General features: G+C 33.1%; 1 long non-coding RNA gene and 1 other non-coding gene across 3 annotated transcripts in view; both read left to right on the forward strand.

The window, feature by feature from the left end:
- Nucleotides 1-18,626, forward strand: part of LOC144283592 (uncharacterized) — a 277,411-nt gene that overhangs the window by 23,213 nt on the left and 235,572 nt on the right. For both annotated transcript variants that reach the window (XR_013352145.1, XR_013352147.1), the window contains exon 3: nt 13,981-14,067. This is a non-coding gene — a long non-coding RNA (uncharacterized LOC144283592). The remainder of the gene's footprint in view (nt 1-13,980; nt 14,068-18,626) is intronic.
- LOC144283871 (U6 spliceosomal RNA) lies at nt 10,207-10,313 on the forward strand. The gene has a single exon (XR_013352378.1). It is a non-coding gene; the product is annotated as a U6 spliceosomal RNA (small nuclear RNA).

Genomic DNA, 18,626 nt, shown 5'->3' on the forward strand with positions numbered 1-18,626 from the left:
TATGGTTTCAGACCTCATATTTAAATCTTTAATCCATTTTGAGTTGATTTTTCTATCTGGTATTAGAAAATGATTTAGTTTCATTCTTTTGTATATAGCTGTCCAGTTTTTCCAGCACCATTTATTGAAGAGACTGTCTTTCCCATTGTATATGCTTTCCTTCTTTGTCATAGAGCAATTGACCATATACGTGTCGGTTTATTTTTAGGCTTTCTATTCTGTTTCATTAATCTATATGTCTGGTTGGTATTTTTTTCTTTTTTTGCCAGTACCATACTGTTTTGATTAGTATGGCTTTGTAGTGTATCTTGAAATCTGGAATTGTAATAGCTACAGATTTATTTTTCTTTCTCAAGATTGCTTTGGCTATTCTGGGTCTTTTGTGGTTCCATAAAGTTTTTAGGATTATTTGTTCTACTTTTGGGAATGATGATGACTTTTTAGGTGAAAAATCAAAGGCATAATCTATGAAAGGAATAACTGATAAGCTGGACTTCATTAAAAATTAGTAATGTCTTCTCTGCAAAAGATACTGTCAAGAGAATGAAAAAAAAAAAACATGAGTAGGGAGAAAATATTTGCAAAAGGTACATTTGACAAAAGACTGTTACCCAGAATATACAAAGATTTCTTAAAATTCTACAATAAGAGAATTTATAGCCCAAATAAAAAAAGAATAGGCAAAAATCTTAAACATTTCAGGAAGAAGGTATATAGATTGCAAAAAGCATATAGAAGGATGTTCCATATCATATTTCATCAAAGAGATGCAAATTAATATAACAATTATGTACCACTTCACACCTATTAGAATGGCCTAAATTTGGAACTCTAACAACACCAAATATAAGTAAGATTATGGAGCTATAAAAACTCTCATTCATTGCTGGTGAAAATACACAATGGCATTACCATTTTGGCAGAGACTTTGATGGTTTATTACCAAATTAAACATACTCATAAAATTCAGCAGTCCTGCTCCTTGGTATCTCCTCAAAGGAACTGAAAACTTATGTCCAAACATCAACCTGCATGTGGATGATTATAGCAGCTATTTTCATAATTGTGCAAACCGAAAGCACCCAAGATGTCCTTCAGTGGGTGAATGGGTAAATAAACTATGGCACGTCCAATCAATGAAATATTATTTATCACTAAAAAAATGAGCTATCACATCATGAAACAATATAGAGGAAAGTTAAATGCATATTACCAAGTGAATGAAACCAATCCAAGAAGGCTGAATTCTGGTTGATTCTAAATCTTCGCTATTATGCAAAAGAAAAAACTATAGAGACAGTAAAAAGTCAGTTGTTACTAACGTTTGGGGGTAGGGAGGGATGAATAAGTGGAACACAGGATTTTTGGGGGGCAGTGAAACTATCCTGAGTGATAGTATAATAGTGAATATAATGACAATTTATGCATTTGTCAAAACCTTTTGAATGTATGATACCAATAGTGAACCCTACTGTAAACTATGGACTTTGAGTGATAATGATGTGACAATGTAGGTTTAATGAACCGCAACTACTGTGCCACTGTGGTGGCGGATGCTGGAAAGGGGGTGGCTCTGTATATGTGGGGACAGGAGTCATATGGAAAACCTTTCTCCTGCTTGGTTTTCTATAAACCTAAAACTGCCCTAAAAATAAAACCCATTTTAAAAAGTACTGAATGAACTAAATTGATGGAACTAAATTAATAGAAATTAAATTATTTTTCACAGCAGAGTTAAAGAAATTGAATAAAAGTGAACAGAGCATCAGTAAACTGTGGAGCACGGTATAAAGTGGTCCTAACAAATCAATGACAGACTGAGGACTAGAGGAGAAGAGAAAATAATGAAAACAAATGTGAAGAAATAATGGCTAACATTTTCTCAAATTTGGTGGAAAACAATTTCACAGTTTCAAGTTCAATGAACCCCAAGAAAGATAAAATACAAATAAATTCACACTTGTAACATAATCGAATTCGTGAAAATCAAAGATAAAGAAAGAATAAGTACTTAAAAGATCCAGAGGAAAAAGCATAATTGATTACAGAGAATAAAACTAATTCTACAAAGCCTCAACAAATTTCGGCATTTAATTCATAAGGAGTATATCATCTCACCACATTGAAATAATTAAATAATAATAATAGTAGTTAATAATTAAAATAATATTAAAATGTTCTTTTACATTTGTAAATTAAGAAATGCTCTTCTGTATAAAATGAGTCAATGAAAAAAATCACAATGAAAATTCGATATCACATCACCATCTATGATTACTAAGTATTTTTAAATTTTTCCTTTACTTCAGCAGATCACTTGGGGAAGTATATCTTAGTATCTTTTTTTATTTAATGATGTCTAATTTTTCTAATTTCTTCCTGTATTAAAATGAATCATCCAACTGACATATACTACAATGCTAGTTAGAATTAAGTAGTCGGCGACACCATCCTTGCATATATTAGGCCAGTTTGTCACAGTTTATGTCTTTTGTGATTATGCTTCTATAACTACATTACCATAATGAATGTGTAGTCCACTAGAAAGCATTTTAATTTATTGAACCATGTTATCATTAACAGAAAGTGTCAGGATAATAAAGTAGCTGATTCTGCATTTTTGTAGAAACCTTGAAGACAAGGCTCTTCATCTCATAGTATAATTCATCTTATTCATCTTTCTAACAGCATATACATAACCAATGAATTTGATTTCTTAGCAGTTAGTATTGAATTATCATTGGTTTGCTATTATGCTCAAGACACATGTTAGTGGTTGGTGCAGAAACACAAGACACATGAATTAGCTCAGAAACTATGTAGTTACAAATAACTGTCTATGACTTTAATTTGTTGGCCTACAGATATATTAATAACAGAAAGCAAGATAATACATTTAGAGTCCTTGATTAATACCAAGAATTCAATTTAAAATTTCTTCATTTTGTAAGGATAAATCAAGGTTTTCTTTTCTTTTTCTCCATTCTTAAAGTCAGATAACTTAGCTTTTAGAGAACGTAAAATATATTTCAATAAAAATAGAAATAATAAAAAAATAATGAGGATGTTATCATAGTATTGACTGTTTACTAGATGCATGTTTTATCTCTTCAGTGGCAGATTAGTATTTCCATTTTAGGGATGAGAACATTGGGGTTCATAGAGGATTAAAACCTGCTAATGGATACAGTCCTAATGATAACAGACCTGGGATTCAAACTCTGGTTTGGGTGCATTAAACTGTGCCATGCCACTTTGAAAATATTATTCACCTTGCCTATAAATAAATTTGATATGTTATTATCCTGTTATTTATCCATTTTATACATAGGACAGGTTTAAATCTTTAAACATGTTTAGATTCCCTCATTGCTCTGTGAGAGATAAATAAGAGGATTAATCAATGAAGAACTGAGTATAAAAAAAAAAGAACTTAGTATACTGGTAAGAGCTGAAAGTTAAAAAACAAAAACAAAAACAAAAAACAAAACAAAAAAAGAGCTGAAAGTTAACAAAGGACAGATGGTCACAAAATTTGAGTACTTTAAAACCAGTTGAGATATATAAAATAGGAACTATATAAAAGAGATTTCTGATTTTCAGAAATCAAACATATCAGTGTTTTCACTGTTTAAAGGAATCTCTAATGCATAAAATTTTTCAACTTTAATAGTGTTCAATTCATCAGTTTTCATATTAATGTTTCTTTTTTTATGTATTGTTTAATATTGTGAAGACATTTCCTTCTGGTATCTTTAGGAGTTAAATGATTTTACTTTAGTAAAATCTATGGTAGACCTGGATTCACATTGTATATGATGTGAGAGGAGGGGTCAAGGTTTACTTTTTTTCCCAGTTTGACGCTCCACTAGATTTAGAACTTTTTGTTGAAAGAACGTTGTTGATTTTTTTGGATTTCAGTGGTAACTTTAATATAAAGCTATTGCACATGTATAGATCTCTTTCTGGACTCTATAGTCTGTTTCATTTGTCTGTCTCTCCGTACTTTCTTTGTCCCAGCTCTATCTGTTCCCATTGCCTTAATTATTGACATTTTGTAATAAAAGTTCTCCAACCTTCCTCTTTAAGCTTATTTCATTTTTGCCCTTTTGCACTTCCATATGAACTTTATAATCAATTTCTTTATCAACTTTGTAGTCAACTTTAATCATGAAACTTACAGAGATTTTAAATTTCACGCCATCTAAGAAGTAAATTATAGAGAAGTAACTTTTTAATCTTGACTTCATCAGTGTGCGGTGTATGTCTGACTAAACAGACTGCACATATTTCTCTCTGTAATGTTAAATAGAATATATGTCATTCACAATTTTTATAAATTTGGTGGTTATTTGACGCTTATTGATCTTGTTATAAGTGATACATTTGAGTTTTCTAATGTTTTGTTGCTGAGACTGAACAGTTTCATTTTTGAAAATAAACTGTAATTTGAGACTTAATGTCTAATTATATTATTGTTGTAAGAGTAACAGTAAATACATTGGTTCTGCCAGAGTTGCCTTTCAAATCAGTAGAAAACCCAGCATCACCGAAATGCATTTAATTGGAGAGTTAGAGATGACACTACATGATTATCTGGCTCCAGGAGTTTTGCTTGCTCAGTGTACAACTTCTGAATCCGTAGTAAATCATCCTGCACAAATCAGAGCATTCATCAAATACTCGCTCTGGTAAAGGTGTATATTGGAGACTATGTTCTTATTATTATCACATTTATGTACATATCTCAATGAGGTTATATGAGAGTTCAATTTTAAAAAGTGTTATTAGAAAAACAATGCTCACTATTTAGATATAGACATTTCAATAATAGTGTAGCTATAGAATTATTCATTTTTATATTATATTTATTATTCTAATTTTTAACTTTGAGTCACTTTCTAATATTATCTTAACAGCAGGTATCTGTGTGAATACCATTTTCATGATTTTTATGATTCCTAAAATGAAAATATTAAAATAGAGCTGAATCATTGCCAACTGCTGAGATAGATAATGTAAGCTTTCATTTCACTGGAGTATTAAATAAAAGGCAAGTTCTCACACCTTCTCATACTACCTTTCAATAGACACTTGTAATTATTTAGCACTATTATTTAAGTTTCTTCTTCAACTTCTGATTTGATTTTACAAATAACACATTCTTCCCTAGACATAAGAAGCCCTACCAGTCTAATTTTTCTTTTCTGTTCTATAAAGTAACGTGCCCCTCAGAATCACAGAAAACTATACTTTTTATAATTACCACCTTTCTCTTGCCATTTGCTTATTTTCTTAGTTTCTTCGTTTAATTGAATAAATTGATGTTTATCCTTGTATATGTATAAGTTTAAGGTATATAGTGTGTTACTTTGCTACATTTATGTATTGTATTATGACTGACAATGTAGCAATGTTTATCACATTCCTTTTTTTTTTTCTATAGGTTTACTATATTTCAGAGTTGAGGGAACTCTTAAAAGGTTTAGATAAAGTAGTCCTTGGGGAAATATTTTCACCCATGTCAAGTCCTGCCCTTAATGAAACTGTTGTACAAAATAAGCAAACACATGTGTGAGGATCAAGAAGAATGTACAGCTGGACCTGCAGTATTTCACTGTACAAACACCCTTACCAGACCCGTTTTCTCCATTGTGCATGGTCTTTTCCAACCTAGAGACATTAGTAGAAGAATAATGTTCATAGAATCCGTGGCTATAGATTTGAAAAAAAATAGATTTTAAAGCATTTTTTCTAATTGCAATTATTTATTTATTTTTTTTAAATAAAAGCATCAGGTGATCCTATGGGTGCAATTCCAAAGATTTTATCAAAGCTTAGCATGTCTTCATTTAACAACCCTAATAGAACAAATAAACCCCAAATTGTTTCTCAAGCCTGAAGCTAAAATCCACTAAATTTGACGAGCTCTCTCCATGGCTTTTGCAACATCTTTCATTTCTTGGATATTCTTTTTTTTTTTTTTTTTTTAATTTTTATTTATTTATGATATTCACAGAGAGAGAGAGAGAGAAGCAGAGACATAGGCAGAGGGAGAAGTAGGCTCCATGCACTGAGAGCCCGACGTGGGATTCGATCCCGGGATTCGATCGCGCCCTGGGCCAAAGGCAGGCGCCAAACCGCTGCGCCACCCAGGGATCCCCCATTTCTTGGATATTCTATCCAACATTTTTTTTTTAACTTAATAGAAACTTATATGAAGATCTGAGGCTGTACAGATAAAATGTTATATCTTAGAAAGTATTATAATTGACAAATTGAATGACATAGCTTTAGAGCTCCTTTAAAGATAGACATTAAAGAAATATGATTCATTTCACATTAAAGAAATATGATTCATTTCTACGTTTTAATTGATCTTGTTTGAATATTTGCAGAATTGATTGCAAGGATGAGTGACATATGCCTAGTTTACACCTTCTCCCCTCTGGCTTGGATCTAAAAGCCAGCTGGTTAGAATGACTTATTAAAGAATTTGATTTTCTATATGTGCTCTTCATATGATGAAATTAAATTATTTAAAATTTTCTATTCTTCTTTCTACATGACATAGCCTTAGAGGAAGTACTTCATGTATCATGTTGTAGCTACTAGCAACAGATATTTAAGTGGAATATTAACTGGAAGGGGAAAATAAACCAAACGGATAATGAGAGGTTTTGTGTTTCTGCACCTTAGTAAGCTACACATGGCCCTTGTGTAAATTATTTATCTACCTGAACTTCAGTTTCTACATTTATAGAATGAAAAATAATATTAGGGCAACCCCACAAAGCTTAATTTGAGGAATAAAGTAGAAAATATTGTAAAGTGTTTACTACTCTTTGTAGCTAGCATCTATTATATGCTATATAAATTATGGACATTGTTACTGATACAGAACTCTCATTCTAAGTATTCAAAATCTTAAACTCATTGTTCTCTAAAGACCCTACATTATTTAAAGCTTTTGTTGCTTGGATTTGAAAATAAGAACTATTGTGTTAAACTGATAGTTGAAGTGATATCTTTGACTAATTAGGGCACTAAATTTTAAGATAAGTATTCATAAAATGTATATTCTATACATACTCAGTATGTGCATTATGATCAATAAATATTTTTTGAATGGGATGAGCACTGGGTGTTATTCTGTATGTTGGCAAATTGAACATCAATAAAAAATAAATTCATTATTAAAAAATAAATAAATAAATAAAAATAATAAATATTTTTGAGATAATAACCTGGAAAATATGGCATATAAGGGTGAAAATAATAACTGTGTATTCAAAATTAAATGTTCTGAAAATAAACTGATGGGAATAGAATTCTAAAAACTCAGACTTTCACCTACAGTCTATAATATTTATTTTAGAAAATAGCATAACAGTTCATATCAATGCTAAGAAGCAATAAAATATGGAAAAATAGTACCAGATTAGAGTCAGGAAATCAGATTTTATTTCCCATCCAATCCTTCCACCTCAAGCTTTTCCATTAACTCTCCAGCTATGAATTTTCTGCAATTGATTAATTTTTCTATGCATAGTCTCCTCACCTGAAGAAACAAAAAGGAAGATATTACTTCTAAAGATTTCTAGGATAATGTTTAGTCCAAAATGTCTATGATAAATGTTATGATGAGTGATACTCAGGTCTGGGCATATAGTATCAATACCAAGGGGGTGGTAAAAGTTGAAGAGAGATACTAGAACCAGAGAAAGATTTGCAGGGGAATATATATGTGTAATCAGGTGAGAATTGGGTATAGTTAGCTGATAGTTTTGTTGAGAAAAACAAATAATTCCAAGTATAAAATACAGGAAATAACATCTCCAGAGATGATTATAGTTTTATATTTAACTATCTTCAACCTGTGGGAAATATATAAGCTAAAAAATTTAGAGTGGCTTATTGACTTGAGCAAAATTCAATTAAATGATCTGGTGCTTCAATTTCTTCATCAGTAAAATGCAAATAAAATATATACCATTAAAAATTAAAAAAAAAATATATATATATATACCATTGAGGAGCATGATATAAAGTGATATCGATGATGCCAGTTGGTAACTTGTAAGAACTCAACAGGTGCCAGCTATTATTCTCCTTCTCTAGATAGACTGAAATTTTTCTTTTGAGGGGAAGGTAGAAGGGAGAATTGGTTTCACTGACCACCGTTGTAGGGTTTCAACACTTGTCGCATAGCAGACACTCAGTAAGTGTAAACTCATAGGCTCGGCTGTCAGCATTGATAGAATTTTACCTCTGGTTACGCAGCCTTTGAAATTTTCATGATTCTATTTCAGTCTCTATGGAACTGTGATTGAGACTGTCAGCCAAGACTAATGAGAATACGGAGAAGAATTTTTATTAACTTTTAAATAGGTTTCCCAGTCTTTCTGGAGAGCCACTGGTGGTGAGTCAGCATGCTATTTTTTGTATGGCTATCAAGTCTGGGTTTAGAATAGAATCTTTGGTTGTGACAAGCCTCATTTATATAACATTTTATATAATGCTAAAATGGCATTTCAATTCATATTGTATTCCAGAAAAAAAAAAAGTACTTCTGAAGAAAAGAACAAAAGAAGCTAAGGGGAAAAAATTACTACTTGAAAATAACTACATATCTTCATAAAATAAATGGAGTTTTCAATAATATGTTGTCCAAGAAAGCCATAAATTAGGAGCTTAGCCTGCTCATAATCTAGTCCTCATTAATAACTATCTTTTTACAGGCAAATTTTTATCTAATTGGTGGCTTAATTAAGAGGAAGATTTTTGAACCAGACTATCTTCAGCATCCCTCAAAAACACTGTGGAAACAATTCTCATTACATTCCTTCCTCCCTTTGATATTCATGACCACCTATTTGCTTCAGAGAAATTTTCAGGCTCAAAGCACAATGACATATTCTGAGCTTATAACTTCTAATTTCTTTTTTATTTCTATTTACCACCAAGGAAAAAGATTTCAATTTCTGTAATGGGATATTCCGTGTTTCAGGGCTTCTAAAACTTCATTTTCTTCTCCCTCTATGTTCATCTGCTTTGAGTGAAATCATCTGGTATTTATTGGCTTCTAAACTTTCAGCCATCACAGTTAATCGATTAAGTTAAGCCATTAAGTTAATCGACTTAGCAATATATTAGGTAAAATAATTTGTTTGCTGTTACAGTAAAACTGTCTTTTTGTGTGTATATGTGTAACACACTGAACTTTGGAGTAGCAGCCTCTGAAAAATAGTTTTATTTCAGAATTTAAATCAAATATTTAAAAAATCACCAAAACAATGGTATATGTAATATAAAAATATTAAAAAGCCAAATTTAAAGATTTTATTTATTATTTATTTGAGAGAGTGAGTGAGAGAGCGTGCAAGCAGGAGATCGAGCATGAGAGGGGTGAGGGGCAGAGAGACATAAGGAGAAGCAGGCCCAATGAGGGGTTTGATCCCAGAACTCTGAGATGATGACCTGAGCCAAAAGCAGATGCTTATCCGACTGAGCCATCCACGCTCTCCAAAAAGACAAATTAATGTATCTGTCTGGTCCCATCCAGATGTACTCAAGGATGGTAAGAAAATCATAATTAGAATGATTTGAGAAAAGTGCTGGGTGAAGCCTCTCCAAATGCCAGACAATTCACCTAGCTCATGACGACAGGACAGGCTCAAAATAATTTCAGTTCCCAACTCAGTTGGGTATTGTTTTACCATGTAAGACATTCACAATTATAAATTGAGCTGAAGATATTATCATTTAGATAATTAGTACACATACAAACTTCCCATCGTAACAAGCTGTCTTCTCTTTAAAAATGATGTCTTCATGTCTTCATCATTTTCAGGTATTTTTTCTCAGCATAGCACATACTTTGTATGTTACCCGTACTTTAAGTGCGAACTTTCCTGGCTGAGTGGAATAAAGGATTTATGGAAAGTCCATTACTATCAAAGGAAAACGAATTATTAATCTGAAACCCCTCACTAAAGATAACTATATTCACCACATCTACAAAACAAATTAAGTCAGAAATGATGTCCCTTCCCGTCCTTATCTGAACCCAGCTAATCACATCACATATACCTATTATATACAAACATTACCTTTGTTCCAGTTAATTTATCTATATATTTATTTCTGTTTGTCAATTTTTAATTGTGAGATATATGCACAGAATAGTGAATAAAATCTAAATGAGTGCTCGCTGCGGCAGCACATGTACTAAAATGGGAACAATGCAGAGAAGATTAGCGTGGCCCCTGCACAAGAGGGACATGCAAATTTGTGAAGCATTCCATGTTTTTCTGACCTCTACCTCCAAAACTAATAATACATTATACGTTAATTAATTGAATTTAAATTAAAAAAATAAAAATAAAAAAATAAAAATAAAAATAAAAACTAGGAGAGAAATACCCAGCAAATTGTCAAAAACATTTTTAAAAAGCAGCTTGAAGTATAATATAAAAACACAACCATGTACCTACCATGGAGTTCATAAATTAGAAACTTTCCAATAACCTGATGCTTTTTCTTTTTTTCTTTTTTCTTTTCTTTTTTCTTTTCTTTTCTTTTCTTTTCTTTCTTTTCTTTTCTTTTCTTTTCTTTTCTTTCTTTTCTTTTCTTTTCTCTTTTCTTCTTTCTTTTCTTTCTTTTCTTTTCTTTCCTTTTCTTTTCTTTTCTTTTTTCTTTCTTTTCTTTTTCAAGATTGCATTTATTTCTTTGAGAGAGCATTAGCAGGGAAGGGGGCAGGGCAGAGGGACCAGCAGACCCCCTGCTGAGGGCAGAACCTGAGGCTGAGCCCCAGGTCTGGCTCCACATGGGGTTCTATCCCAGGACCCTGAGATCATGACCGAAGCCAGTCTCTCAGCTGACCGAGCCACGTAGGCTCCCCATCTTAATGCTATTTTTTTATGATCACATCCACCTACCCCTCCTTAAAGTAATCACTATATTGACACTTGGATCACATTTAATTTTTACTTTGCTTTAAAGTTATTATATATATATATATTTGTATATTTATATTATATATTTTGGTATCTATCCCCATTAAATAGTTTTCCGGTCTCTGAAGTTTATGCAAGGTGAATTACACCACACACAGTGTTTGTCTTCTTCTTGGCTCGGTTGTATCTATTAAAGCTGTTTATACTATTATATAATTGTCGTTCATTCAATTTTGTTTTAACAGTGATGATATCACTCTCATATTAACTTTAGATATGTTATTAAATATAATATCAATCTGAGTTTATTACTGATGGAGCTCAGATATGAATCTATGTAATCTGCCTCCAAGTATTGTACGTTTTAATTATTTTGATATGCACCATCTAACTAGACTATTTCATACTATAAAATAGCATGCTTGCCCATTCTGCTATTGATGAAGATGAATTTTCTCCTGCTTCCCCTATGACAAATAATGCAGTTAAGGGGCACTGGGGTGGCTCAGTTGGTTAAGTGCTGGACTTTGGCTCTGTTCATGATCTCACGGCCCTGGGATTGAGTCCAGTGGTGCGCTCCCTGCTTGTCCTTTTGCCCCTCCACTCTGCTTGTGCTAGCTCTCTTGCTCAATTAAATAAATAAAATAGAAAAAGATAATGCAGTTATATATTTTTGTACAAATATCCTAGTGCAAATGTACAAGAATTTTACCTAAGGTATAAATTTATGACCGAAATTGATAGACTGTAGGATATGTAAGAATGCAGATTTGGGATCCCTGGGTGGCGCAGCGGTTTAGCGCCTGCCTTTGGCCCAGGGCGCGATCCTGGAGACCGGGGATCGAATCCCACATCGGGCTCTCGGTGCATGGAGCCTGCTTCTCCCTCTGCCTATGTCTCTGCCTCTCTCTCTCTCTCTCTGTGACTATCATAAATAAATAAAAATTTTAAAAAATGTTAAAAAAAAAAGAATGCAGATTTATTAGATGACTTCAAACATTTTCCAAAGTGGCAATAACATTTTGTATTTATAATAGCATATGAGTGTTCTTGCTCTTCATTGTAGCCAAATTAGAATTTTATTTTTTTTTCCATTTGATGTGTGTGTAATCGATTTACTTTGTAATTTTAAATTGAATTTTTGCAACCTGGTTAATGTCTTTTCATTTGTTTATAGTCTAATTGGATTTCCCCTTTTGTAAAGTGGTCATTTAAGGCTTCTGACTACTTTTAAGTGGGTTCTCTCTCTTTTTTCTAATTAAATGTAGGAGTTTTCTGTATATTTTATTTATCAGGTTTTTTTTGTTGGTTATGTGTGTTGCAAACATTTGTTCACACTCAGTGTTTTTCTACATCGCCTTTATAGAGGAATAATTTTTTTAATACTATTGAATACTTTAATCAGGGGCATCTGGGTGGCCCAGTGGTTGAGTGGCTGCCTTCGGCTCAGGGCATGACCCTGGGGTCTTGGGGTCGAGTCCCACATCAGGCTCCCTGCAGGGAGCCTGCTTCTCCCTCTGCCCATGTCTCTGCCTCTCTCTATCTCTCTGTGTCTCTCGTGAATAAATAAATAAAATCTTTAAAAATAATAATAATAATTCAAAAGCTAAAAATCATTAAGTTTATTGAGGAAGGCATGTCAAAGACTGAAAGCTAGGCATCTGGCACCAGTTGCCAAAAGTATGAATGCAGAAGAGAAATTCTTGAAGATTAAAAGTGCTAAACTTAAAAAAAAAAAAAAAAAAAAAAAAAAGGTGCTAAACTCTAGTGAACACATGGAAGAAAAAAGAAAGTAAAAACACCTGGGAACCTGGGTGGCTCAGTGGTTGAGCATCTGCCTTCAGCTCAGGGCATGACTCTGGGGTCCTGGGATCAAGTCCCACATCGGGCTCCCTGCATGGAGCCTGCTTCTCCCTCTGCCTGTGTCTCTGCCTCTCTCTGTGTGTCTCTCAGGAATAAATATAATCTTCAAAAAAAAATGAATACTTTAATATTTTCTTTTATAATTAGTAATTTTGTTTTAAGAAATCATTTCTTACTCTGAAATTATGAAGATGTTCTTTATTATTCTCTAAAATACTCATAATTTTGCCCTTCACTTGTAGAACTCTGATGTATAAGGAACTGATTATTATTATTATGTATGGTGTAAGGTAGGGACACAATCTAATTCGTTTCATATGTGAATATCAAGTATTCTAAGAGCTTTTTATTTAGAAGTTTACTTTTTAATCAATGATTTTTAGTACCATCTCTGTCATGTATCAAGTGACCATGTGTGCGTGGTACTGTTTCTTTTCATATGTCATTGTTTTATCAGCACTTATTCTTCTTCAAGGGTTCCTTGGCTAATGTCAGCAATTTTAACTTCCTAATCAGTTTTCAAGTCAACTTTCAATTCAATTTTTCTACTTTTTCCAATTTATATTTTAAAATAAATATAGTACAATATAGGTGCCATTAATATTACTAGTAATTAGTTTCATCAAGGTAGTGGTATCTTTGTAAGGAAGTTGAAACTGGCTGCTTTTAACTAAGGCAAAGATGAGGGACATCTGCTTATCTAAGGATCCTAACTCATGAAATAACTTAGGAAGGACTAATGCTTCTTCAGTTAGATTATTTTCATATTCATAAGCACTTTGCACAAATGTAGGGGACAGGGTATAGGTATCTTTGAAATTGTCATGATATGAGCATAAAATAATTGCTTTCACTAGTCTTTTTGGCATTTTTTTGTCTTCATAAAGTTATACTCTTTGATACGTTGTAAATGTTTAACTATTGGCTCCTTAGGAGTGGGAGGGGAAGCCCTAATTTGCAGTTTTTGCTGGTAACTATGGTATAAACATTCAAAGTTCCAAAGTGATATCACCAAATAAGGATTTGAGAAGAGATACGCAAAACCAACTCTCGTAAACATCTATGAACCATTCTCAGCATCGCAGTGGTTACAAATGTTACTTAACGTTAATGAATTATCCACTCATCTACCCATTAATTCTGGTTATCCCTCTTTCAGACAGTAGACGGAGTGGAGCTTTCTTGTTCCCTTGTGGTTGAAAGAGGCCTTGTGATCATCTCTGGTCAATGTGGGATCCCAGGGATGGTATGTATCACTTTCAGGTATTTGTCTTCACAACAGCCCCCAGGACTCTTTTCCTTCTACCAGAGTCATAATCATCTCACAGTTAATGTCTTATTACCACTTTCAGTCCTAGAGTCAAGGTGAAAACTGAAGGAACAACATTGGTCGATGGTAGATATATAAAGTGAATGAGAATTAAATCTTTATCATGTTGAACCACAGAGATGTCAGGATTGGTTTGATATTGAGGTATGACCTAATCTATCCTGCCTGATAAACTTATTATCAGTGATTATAAAAACATCTTTACATTCATACATTTTGAAACACTAAATAAGTTTGTATCACACATTACAATTTGATTAAAAAAATAAATTTCCAAATACCAGTTTGATACGGTCAACCTGCTCTGTTCACCTCAAGACATCTGACCCCAGTAGGTATTTTTTCATCTTACCTTTTTGCCAAAACTATCAATCTGAACTAAAAGTTACTGTTTCAGCAATTCAAGAGAGAGAAAATTTTTTTATTTACTTATTTACCTCCACTTCTTAAGGGTTTATATTCTTACTATGTGGCTAAATATTGTATAGAAGTGCTATTAATTTAATCAAAATTTTGCTTTATATTGTGATGTAAACATAGAGCATGCTTGACTTGTTTTTTATGGCACCCACCAATGCTGAACAACATTAAAATAAATAAGGACTGGGATGCCTGGGTGGCTGTCAGTTAAAAGTCTGCTTTTGGCTCCAGTCCTGATCATAGTAGGGTCCTGGATCAAATTGCCAATAGGCTCCCTACTTGGCTGGGAGCCTGCTTCTCTCTCTCTCTGCCACTCCCCCTGTTTGTGCTCTCTCTCTCTCTCTCAAATGAAAAAATAAAATCCTTGAAAGAATAAGTAAGTTAGGACTTTGAAGATGATTTGTTATCATCTAAATAAAAAACATGAAAAAATTAAAGAAAGACAGTAAACTAACTGGTGGTATTCCTGACTGATATGTGAATACAATGGATTATTGTAACTTTCTGAACCAAAAAAAAAGTAAGTTCAAGCAAAATTATATCCATAAAGCCTGAAGTTTTTAAAGTATAGTTATTATCTGTGTTAATCATGCCTTTTAGGAAGAGAGATCACCCTCTCCTCAGCCTGTGTACCGTGATGACTGTCTAGGCTGAGGGGCATTATCCGCTGAGTTTGAAAATTATCATACTTCAAACTGCATGATTTTGTCACAGGAAGTGGAATTGCACAGAAGTTACTATTCTCTTCTCCAAATCATGGTGGCTTTGGCAAAGAATAAGGCAGAAAGAACTAAACCTCATGAAGTGTTTTATTATTTATTTATTCCAAGTCAATTAATTAGCATATTAATTGTTAATAATTAATAAATAATTATCATGCAATTAACATATTAATTATAATCAATTGTTAGTTTCAGAGGTAGTGTTCAGGGATTCATCAGTTGCATATAACACCCAGGGCTCATTATATCCTGTGCTCTCCTTAATGCCCATCACCCAGTTTCCCCATCATCCCACCCACCATCCATCCAGTAACCTTCAGTTTGTTTCCTACAGTTAAGAGTCTCTTATGGTTTGTCTCCCTTTCTGATTCTTATTTTTCCCTCCATTCTCCTATGATCTTCTGTTTTGCTTCTTAAATTCCACATGAGTGAAATCATATGATAATCGTCTTTCTCTGATTGACTTCACTCAGCATAATACCCTTGAGTTCCATCCACTTCATTGCTAATGGTAAGATTTTATTGCTTTGATGGCTGAATAATATTCCATTGTACATATATATCACCTCTTCTTTATCCATTCATCTGTGGATAGACATCTGAGCTTTTTCCATAGTTTGATTATTGTGGACATTGCTGCTATAAACAGTGGGGAAAGATGCCCCTTCAGATCACTCTTTGTATCCTTTGGGTAAATACCTACTAGTGCAATTGCTGGATCCTAGGGCAACTCTATTTTTAACTTTTTGAGGAACCTCTGACTGTTTTCCAGAGTGGCTGTACCAGCTTGCATTCCCACTAGCAGTGTTTGAGGGTTCCCCTTTCTCTGCGTCCTTGCCAACACCCATTGTTTCCTAGTTGTTAATTTTAGCCATTCTGGCTGATATGAGGTGGTATCTCTTTGTGGTTTTAATATTTTTAATTTTTTTCAATGCCATTCATGCAAACAATGTATTTGTAATTAATGAATACTACTGAATATGAAAGAATTATAAAAGGTTGGTCAATTCCAAAGGGCATGTGTGAAAGAAATGGGTCTACATACAATCCTGTGAAAGTGTAAACCAATACTAAAGACTGGGTTTAGGGATACCTGGGTGGCTCAGCGGCTGAGCATCTGCCTTTGGCTCAGATTATGATCCTGGGGTCCTGGGATTGAGTCCCTCATCAGGCTCCCCTCAGGGAGCCTGCTTCTCCCTCTGCCTGTGTCTCTACCTCTTTCTCTCTCTCTCTTTCTCTCTCTCTCTCTCTCATGAATAAATAAAATCTTTAAAAAAAAACCTAGATTACAAATAAGAAGATAAAATAAGACCTGTTTTTATATGTTCCACACAGTAATGAATGTAAAAAGTTTTAATAGCTGATATAGAAATTTCTACTAGTCAAGAAACCTGAGAAAGCTCTTTAGATAGAACTAATACTACAGAAAAAAGGAAATGTGGAGGAAGAGTGTCAATGTGTAATTGACATAATATTGATATTAAATTAGTTTGCATTGCTAAGATATAAAGTAGCTTTAGCTACCTGTTCCACAACTTCTCTCTCTGCAGCATGCACAAATTCTTTGAGAGATATACTGAACTCAAAATTTTCTTAGTGAATTATTATTATTATTATTATTATTATTATTATTATTATTTATTTTTTTTGTGGAGGCCTGACTTTCAAATATGGACTGGTGGATTACTGAATAGAAACGAAATGTTAGAACCAAGTATTATGTGGTGTGTGGAATCAAGACAAAGGTGATCAAGAGAATTATGGCAGTGCTTCAGAGCAACCCGCAGACATCAACAGGTCTGAGGCTGGCTTACCTAGATCTCAAAACTCCAAAACAAAACAAAACAAAACAAAACACAAAGCCATCTCCACAGTTGAGTAAAATCACATAGTGTCTTTCTCTGACTTTTTCACTTTAGCATTATGCTCTGTAGGTCAATCCATGCTGTTACAAATGGAATATTTCACTTTTTTGGCTGAGTAATATTCCAGTGTGTGTGTATCACATCCTCTTTATCTTGTCATCTATCGACGGACAGGTTGCTCCCATATCTTGGCTATTGTAAATAACGTTGCACCAAACATAGAGATATACCCATCTTTTGGTATAGGTGCTTCCATCTTCTTTGGGTAAATACCTAATAGAGGAATTACTGGATCTTATAGTAATTCTATTTTTAATTTTCTGAGGAACACCCATACAGTTTCCTATAATGGCTGCACCAATTTGCATTCTTCCTAACAGCACGTGAAGGTTACTTTAACTCCACGTCCTCACCAATGCTTATTTCTTATGTTTTTGCTTTTAGCTATTCTAACAGGTATAAAGTGACATTTCATTTTGGTTTTAATTTTTATTTTCCTGATGATTAGTGATGTTGAGCATCTTTTCAGGTGTTTGTTGGCCATCTACATGGAGCTTAGAAAACAAACAATTGAATGAATAAGAAAAGAGATAAACAAAAAACAGACTCTTAAATACTGAGAACAAACTGGTGGTTGCCAGAGGGTGGTGGGAGGAGGAATGGATAAAATGGATAAAATAAAAATAGATAAATGCAATTATCTTGATGAGCACTGAGAAATGTATAGAATTGTCGACTCAGTGCTCACTTCAGTAGCACATATACTAAAAAATTAGAATTGTCAACTCATTATATTGTATATCTGAAACTATCATAACACCTATGTTAATTATACTTGAATAAAAATAACACAAATTAAATAAAACAAAACCCATCTCAAATTTATATAAAATGTTAATTATGGTAACAGTTCGAGATGGTGAAATTGAGAATGGTTTGTATTTTAATTTTAATTTTTTAATTTTTTGATAGTAAACATGCATATCCTACATATTTTTTTCTGTTTGGAAAGCTTTAGGAATTAATGCAAAGGAATAGAGAATCACAGTAGCGATAGCAATTAGGAAAGAAAGCTTGGCTTTGTGCTACTAAAGTTTTTACATAAATCTGTGGTTTGTTTAGAGATATTTTTCCCCTTTTACTTTAAGGTGGCACAAAAGCAGTAAGTGTCTCTTGACTATATGAAATTTATTTTGTTCTAAAATGAGTTTTGCCTTACTTTGACAAGAAATTTTTTAAACTGTTCACATTTAGGAGAGAGATTTATATGCTTAAATTGTAGCCCACTGGAAATCAGTAGGTAATAACCATAGACTAATGGAGAAGCAAGGTAAAAGCAGAATTTGTTGAAAAAGGAATTCTAATTTTATGAGAAAATGTGCTACAGTGGAGTCCGTGGATTGTGTGGAGATTCTGTCTCACTATTAATCCTCAAATTTGATGCATATTATATATCTTCATTGTAAGA

The sequence above is a fragment of the Canis aureus genome, chromosome 14, assembly GCF_053574225.1.
Source record: "Canis aureus isolate CA01 chromosome 14, VMU_Caureus_v.1.0, whole genome shotgun sequence".
Classification (NCBI taxonomy): Eukaryota; Metazoa; Chordata; class Mammalia; order Carnivora; family Canidae; genus Canis; species Canis aureus.